Here is a 7,115-nt window from a genome sequence, read left to right as displayed (position 1 = left end):
GAGAAAAATCCGATCCAAACCCTAACCCTAAGCCTTCTTTCTCTGATCTTCTCCGGCAGATCTGGCAGGAATCTGGTTAGTCTCCGGTTGTTTTGTGTGGATCTCGTAATCTAGCTCATCTATACTAGTTAGAACCTTTGAGAAAACCTCTTTAAACCCTAACTCAATCATTCTGAAAACTTAGATCTCTTGCTTTATTGTTCGATTCAAATTTTTCCTTTTGAGAAATTAGATTGTTTCGAATCATCCTTGAACATTTAGATCTGATAGATATGAGTTTTTTAGAAAATCTCTTCGATCTTCTCTAGAGATCATAGTTCTCAGCTCCATAGATCTCGCATGTGAGCTTGATGGTTTAGAAAGTGACGGCCTCTGGAAGAATCGAGAAAAGAAATAGAAGAAGCATTATCATCGATTGGATCTGTGTGTTTTGTGCCTGAATTGGAGTTAAAGGAAGAAGGAAGGTTACATCTGCAGATTAATAGGTGTAAGAGATGTGAAGATTGTAAACATTCTTTGACGAGATCCTTCAATCTCTGTTTTGTCAGCAAGTCAGGGGATAAGATTAGTTGATGAATAGCGAGTTGGAATAATGTCTTGATTAATAAGGAAGACCAAATGATTTGTGTTATATCTTTTTTTTTTTTTTAATTTTATTTTGCAAGGGCGATGAAGGCGTTAGCCCAAGCTCATCTCCAAGGGACTTGCCAAGTCCATAGGGTCCCCTCTTTATTTTAGTAGACTTTTTTAGTCTTTTAGAAACCTTCAAACCATCAGTTCCCCTCTCATTGCAAGGGCGATGAAAGAGTTATCTAGAGCCCCTGTAGGAGACAGGCTTTGTCTCATTTAGAGTGTTTATCCCTTTTAGGAAACATACTCTGTCTCATTGAGGTAGTTCTCCTTAGGAGGCAAGCCTCATTTAAAGCCTACCCCTTTGGGAGTCTGCTTTAGTTTAGTAGAGGATTTACCAATAGGAGGCATGTCTTGCCTCACTTATAGAACACCACCCCTTTGGTAGCGTTATTAGCGAGTCTCTGACATATTTGCTCCTAATTTTTTGTAGCGTTATTAGAGAGTCTGTGACCTATTTGTACCCCTTCTTTAGTGTTGTTAGTTATGCATTTTTCCTTTAGAGTTGTTATTACTTCATCTTGGTTAAAGACTATCTTAGTCAAATAAGAGCTTTGCTTGTTTGGGATCTTAGATTATTGCATTGTCTTTGACACTAGCTTACCTAGGGGTGCAACTCGGGTTGGGTCGGGTCAGGTTGAGGCCAATCCAACCCAACCCAAAAACTTCAACCCCCAACCCTAACCCAACCCAACCTGAGTTTCAACCCGGCTTGGCTAACCCAACCCAACCCAAATTGATTTTTCCCTAATCCGAACCCAACCCAGCCCAACCCGATTTCCCAAGTTAGGTTGGGTTTCTGCTGAAATCTTAATGAAAAAAATGCTTCTTTAAATCAGTTACCCCATCAAATGCCTCTTTAAATCTTAATTAAAAAATGCCTCTTTAAATCTTAATGAAAAAAATTGGAGAGATAGAGAGAGAGAGAGAGAACCTTGTAGCTCTTGTGGCGGAAGAACCGAAGAAGAATGAGAGATGGTCTGATGGAGGATTGGGGCTGTTGGCTTCTCTCAAAGAGAAATAGAGAATAAGAATTTCTACTTTATAGGTTAGGGTTTGCCTTTACTTTTTGTTTTTGACTTTTTGATAAGTATATAAAGTATATACTATTATATTTTCAAGGATAGAAAATTAGAAGCTAGAGAAAACAACACGTGAAAAACTAAAAATGTCAAAAAGTAACGTGTTAATCTTATTCTTTGCCGGGTTACGGGTTGGGTCGGGTTGCCTGATGCCCAACCCAACCCAACCCGAATTTTGGTCGGGTTGCCAAACCCCAACCCGGACCCGAAGGCAATCCGAATTTTGTCAACCCAACCCGCCCAAAATTCGGGTTCGGGTTCAACCCAACCCAAGTTGCACCCCTAAGCTTACCCGATTTAGGAATTTCCCCTGTTAGCCCTAGGGTTTGGCCCTAGGATGTTGCTTTGTGTGTTCCCTTTGGGTCTTTGACTAAAAGGGTAAAATCATGTAAAAATCCAAAAATATTGGAAAGCTTTAAAATCTCAAAAAATTAGAAATTTGAAACTTAAAAATATTTGAAAGCTTTAAAAACATCAAAAGCATTGGAATATCTAAAATGTCAAAAAGATTTTAGGAGCGTAGTAGGAGAGTTTGTTTCCGAACTACGTTGGCTTGATCCTCTTTCACGAGGTACGTAGGCAGATTGGGATTCTCGTCCCAAGTTCAGTCAAACTATTCAAAATAAACATTTCAAACTTTGTAAATAAACCGTTTAAACCTTTCAAAAGCACACAAATATTTCAAAGCCTTCTCAATAAACATTATTTTCAAAAAGCTCATCCTCTAGAGTTAGGAGTTTGTCTTCGATAGAGTGTTTTGGTTGTTGTGTGTTTGTGTTAGAGTTAGGAGTTTGTCCACGCCTTCGTTCGGTCAGTTGGCGATCTACATCGCCGACTGATGACTAGAATATGATGCGTTAGTCTGTCCATTGTTTTCCTTTGGACGTACAGCCTAGTTACACATAAGATATAGGAACCACCTGCATTAGTTTAAGGCTAACTTACATTTAGTTAGGGCATATAGGAAGTCATAAAATTCACAATTCACCTTAACCTAAATAACGTTCCAAATTTTTTTTAAATCAGTTCAGTCTTTTAGGATTGAGTCTACTTTAGTAGTCTAGATGTCTTAGGCATCATAGTTTATAATAGGCACGAAGAACTACGTTGCTTTGTTTCTCGTGGAGGCGGGGATACGTAGGCGGCTTTGGATGAATACCAGATCATCCAAAGAATCAGGCGAAGACGTTTAAAGTCCAGGGTTTGTTTTGTTGTGTCATGTGTGGTATCGAGCTGTATTGTATGTTTTATTGTGTTTTCTTACTTTCTTGTACAGACCTTATACCTTTAACTGTAGCATGCATGTGTTTGCCCACCAGAATTTAGACACCTATTAGGCATGGCACTCATAACTTAGCTATGCTTAGGTGACTTTTCTTTTTATTTATTGGGTCATGCATGTTTAGGTATTTTTCTAGGGGATATTTGTCCCCATTACACCTGATTTTCACCAAAAACTCTTCAAAGTTAATAATAAATGGCATAAGAGATCAAGTGCTTGCACTTAGACGGATTAAGATGCTCTTCGGACCTTCCTCATCCGTAATCAGGCACGGACCCATATATATTTCTAGTTATCCATTGCACAGAGGATTTTATTTTTGGGTTCCATGACCTATTCATGAATGGCGACTCTGAGTTATTTCAGGTATGTCTTGGTTTCGAGCTCTGGCTCCGGATTAAGAGGTATCTCATTCATTTTATGTGGCCACTCGTGCTATGCTATGAGGGTGACACCTATTTCGAGAGTTCCTTGGTAGAGCTCTCTTTCACATGTGGAGATCCAAAGGACTGATGGGGGACTCGTTTTTCTCGCTGCACATCCTCCTCCGGATCGGGGTCCATATATATCAGTGCAATTATGGTTCGAAGACAAGCAAATTCAGTATTTTTCGCTTATCTGTCACATTTTGGAAGTTGTAAACTTGCTATTCTTTATATTTTTATGCTTCCGTTATCATTTTTTTAATTTGAGACTGTCTCCATCTCAGCTTTTTATAGGTTTCAATAGTTTTCAAGTACTTGATTTTTTTTTGGTTTATAGTGTCATTGGATACACATGCTCGTGATTGACTCAGTATGCATTATCGCAATTACATACATATTTTTACATGTATTCCCTTTACTTTGTTTCACCCTTTATTGCTTTTTTTCAGACAATATCCTTCTCGCAATTTCTGATCTTATTGATAGAAGATGGTTGATAAGATAACTTATTTTACAGAAGACATGACCAGTTCACAGAAGTGCTAGTGATTTGGCGGATTTCATAAAAAAAATCCATCTCACGGTTGAATTTGTCTTATTCATTTAATTCAACTGAGAGGAAACATTCTTTTGCAAAATTTCCTATTATTATGAATGATTGCGTCATTGATTCAAAGCTGTCTTTTATCATTACTTGGCATGTATAAAATCTTATTAGGATGAATGTGCTTTGATAAGGTTGTAGTCCATTTATTTTTTTAAGATGCATGTAAATAGTACCAGGTGGAATGTGTTCTGATGTGTGCACAATGAATTTAGCTTATTTGTTGAATGGCTCATATATAATAAAAATTAATGGACTGTGTATACCATAGTTGGCTGTTTGTTGAGTGAATATGCCATGATAGGATATGCTAGATGTCAAGTTCTTTTATCATTATTTGGAGTATTATAGAGATTTTTTTAAGGGGATAAAATGTTGATAGTAATTGAAATCTACATGCTTTAACAGTAGGCAAATTCAACCAGGCTATCATACTAGCTTTTTTTTTTCAACTTAGCTTAATGATGGACAAATTTGTGAATGATTCTCATTCTGGTTGATAACATTTAATTTAATTATAGACTTATTTCATTTGCTTCCTTTATATCAATACGACACAAACATTGTAATAGTATGATAAATATTCCATTTTAACTTCAATTCTAATCATCTTATTGATTTGAAACATACACTTTCTACGTCTGGAAATACAATCATAAAAATAAATCCAAAAATAGAAACTGAAATCTTAAGACAGTGGTATTATTACAACACATCTTTCTAAATATTACGTAATTTAAATTTATAATTAATGTTTATTATTGTATCTAACTTTTAATTTCTTTTTCAGGTCAGAAGCTAATCAAATATCGATGGAGAAACACAAGAATGAACCAAAAAAATTAACTTCATCAATATTTCCCTCCACTGAAGTCAACAATGACGCACTTATTAATAATGAGCAAATACTTGATAAACAAGTAATACAATACAACTTATAACATTAACATATTATATTTATAAATAATAAAAATTATTTAATATCTATATCACAACCTATATTGCTTCTTCGGCTGCAGACTCATCTTTACAAAATCCAAGGATGGATTATTGAAACCAACAATAAACAGGACCCTGGTATCAGGCGTGTACAATTTGCAAAAGAAAAGTACAAAATTGTATCGGTGCAGAAAAATGTAGCAACTGCTTTTCAAAAAGGTTGCAAGTAGCTGATAGGTAAACATTGTTCGCAACCTACAAAAAATATATTTATTACACTCACATAATTTTGTTTTATAGGTATTTGTTAAAAATCAAGGTTGTAGATAAGACGGGTACAGTGTGGCTAACAATATTTGATAAACAAGTTGAAACAATATTTGGTTGTGACTTGTAAAGCATCTGAATTGAAAAAAAATAAAGGTATGAAAATTAATATAACTTTTGTAGAATTATTTCGTATAATATCATATATATATTTCCAATTCTTATTTTAATATCACAATTTGGTGTTTCTTTATTAATACAGGAAGAAGACAAAATGGAGTTTATTACTCACGTAGGAAAGTGTTTATGGACTCCATATGTTTTTATCATAAAAATTTCAGATAGACAAATCTATGGTCAGTCCTCATGACAATATACCGCTATTGGTATAGAAGAAATTGATAATGAAGACTGGAGAAAAAAGATGTCATCGGCAGAAATAACGTCCTTACAGAAAAGCTGCTCATATCTCATACAAAATTTGACAATTCCATTTTATTATTTGATTTAATATTTCCGTTATAATGATATGAATATCCTTATGAAACTAATTAATTTTAATGTAATGCTACTGAAAGGAATATTCTCTCACTACTCGGAAGCTACTCAAAAGCTACCTTAAGAACAATCTTAAAGTTTGTTGAAAAACAAATTACATATGTACTTATTTAGTTGGTCTTTTTTTTTCCAATCATATGTTGTAGTTTTCTTCTGTGAATTAGTTTCTATGTATAATAGGTTTTAAACAATATGGATAAATGTATAAATAAATCTTCTGTAAAGAATTATGTTTTATTTTCCCCTCTATGTTCTTATTTTTATTTCTCTATTTCTTCTTCCTCTTTTGCTGTCTATTATACTTCTCTAAAGTTGAAGAATATATCTAGAATGAAAAAACAAAATCCTATTAATATGCAGGTGATGTCATAGATTTTCTTCAAACACATTCAAAGCAAAAAAATATTATAATTCTTTCTTATTTCATTTATTAACTTGTTTACCAATAGAAATTCATCTTAAACGGAGAAAATTTTATAAATTTATAAAAAATATATTTTATTTATATATTTCCAAACCAAATTCCAAATTTAATAAACATACTCTCTTTTGCTGTTGCAGTTGAATTGTCTTAACATCGAATTTACAAAGATCTGTTCATATATAAATGGGGTAAAAATTTTCTTGTTTTCCCTTCTTATTTCTATATGAACTTTATTTCTGATTTCTAACTTCTATATGAGGAATTTGCTGCAGGTACACGGATGAAAATACCACTTTTAAGAAAACTGTGTAGCTTCGGATTTTTTTTGGTTAGGAAGACCGCTTCTTTGTAAAAAATCATATATTATTTACTTTTAGGCTACTGGTTTTCATTTACACAGTCTTTCTCTTCGTTTTCTATTGTCCTTCTGTTTCAGAGGGAAGGAGATGAAGAGATATCGAAAATAATAGGAAAAAATGAAGTGAGGATATTTGTGTTTCGTTTTGGGAGGAGCAAGGGCGAGCTCTCAAGCCCCAACGAACAACTTCTTCTTCTTCTTCCTCTTCTAAGGGTTTTTTTTTTTGAATAACTATAATTATATAATTACGACAGAAGTGTGTCTTCTTATTGTTTAAGCACTTTCCATTATTATTTTGAAGATTAATATCTATTTTTGGTTTTATTCCTTGGAGAGCTTCGAACACAAGGCTTTGAATCCTCATTCCAAATCTGATTGGATGATTTAAGTAATTTGGATGATGTCTTAACGTATTTTATTGCAGTTAATTGGAATCAGCCAAACGTACGTAGAAAATTGAAAATTGAAATGTTGGAAAGCAAATGAAAACCCTTTGCAACTCTCTTCAATATGACTATCATGTCATAATCTAACAAAAATAGTCAA

This window comes from Tasmannia lanceolata, unplaced genomic scaffold (assembly GCF_043159265.1).
Source record: "Tasmannia lanceolata isolate RefF3 unplaced genomic scaffold, GAP_Taslan_0.1 ptg000006l, whole genome shotgun sequence".
Taxonomy (NCBI): domain Eukaryota; kingdom Viridiplantae; phylum Streptophyta; class Magnoliopsida; order Canellales; family Winteraceae; genus Tasmannia; species Tasmannia lanceolata.
This window is presented reverse-complemented; position numbering follows the sequence as displayed.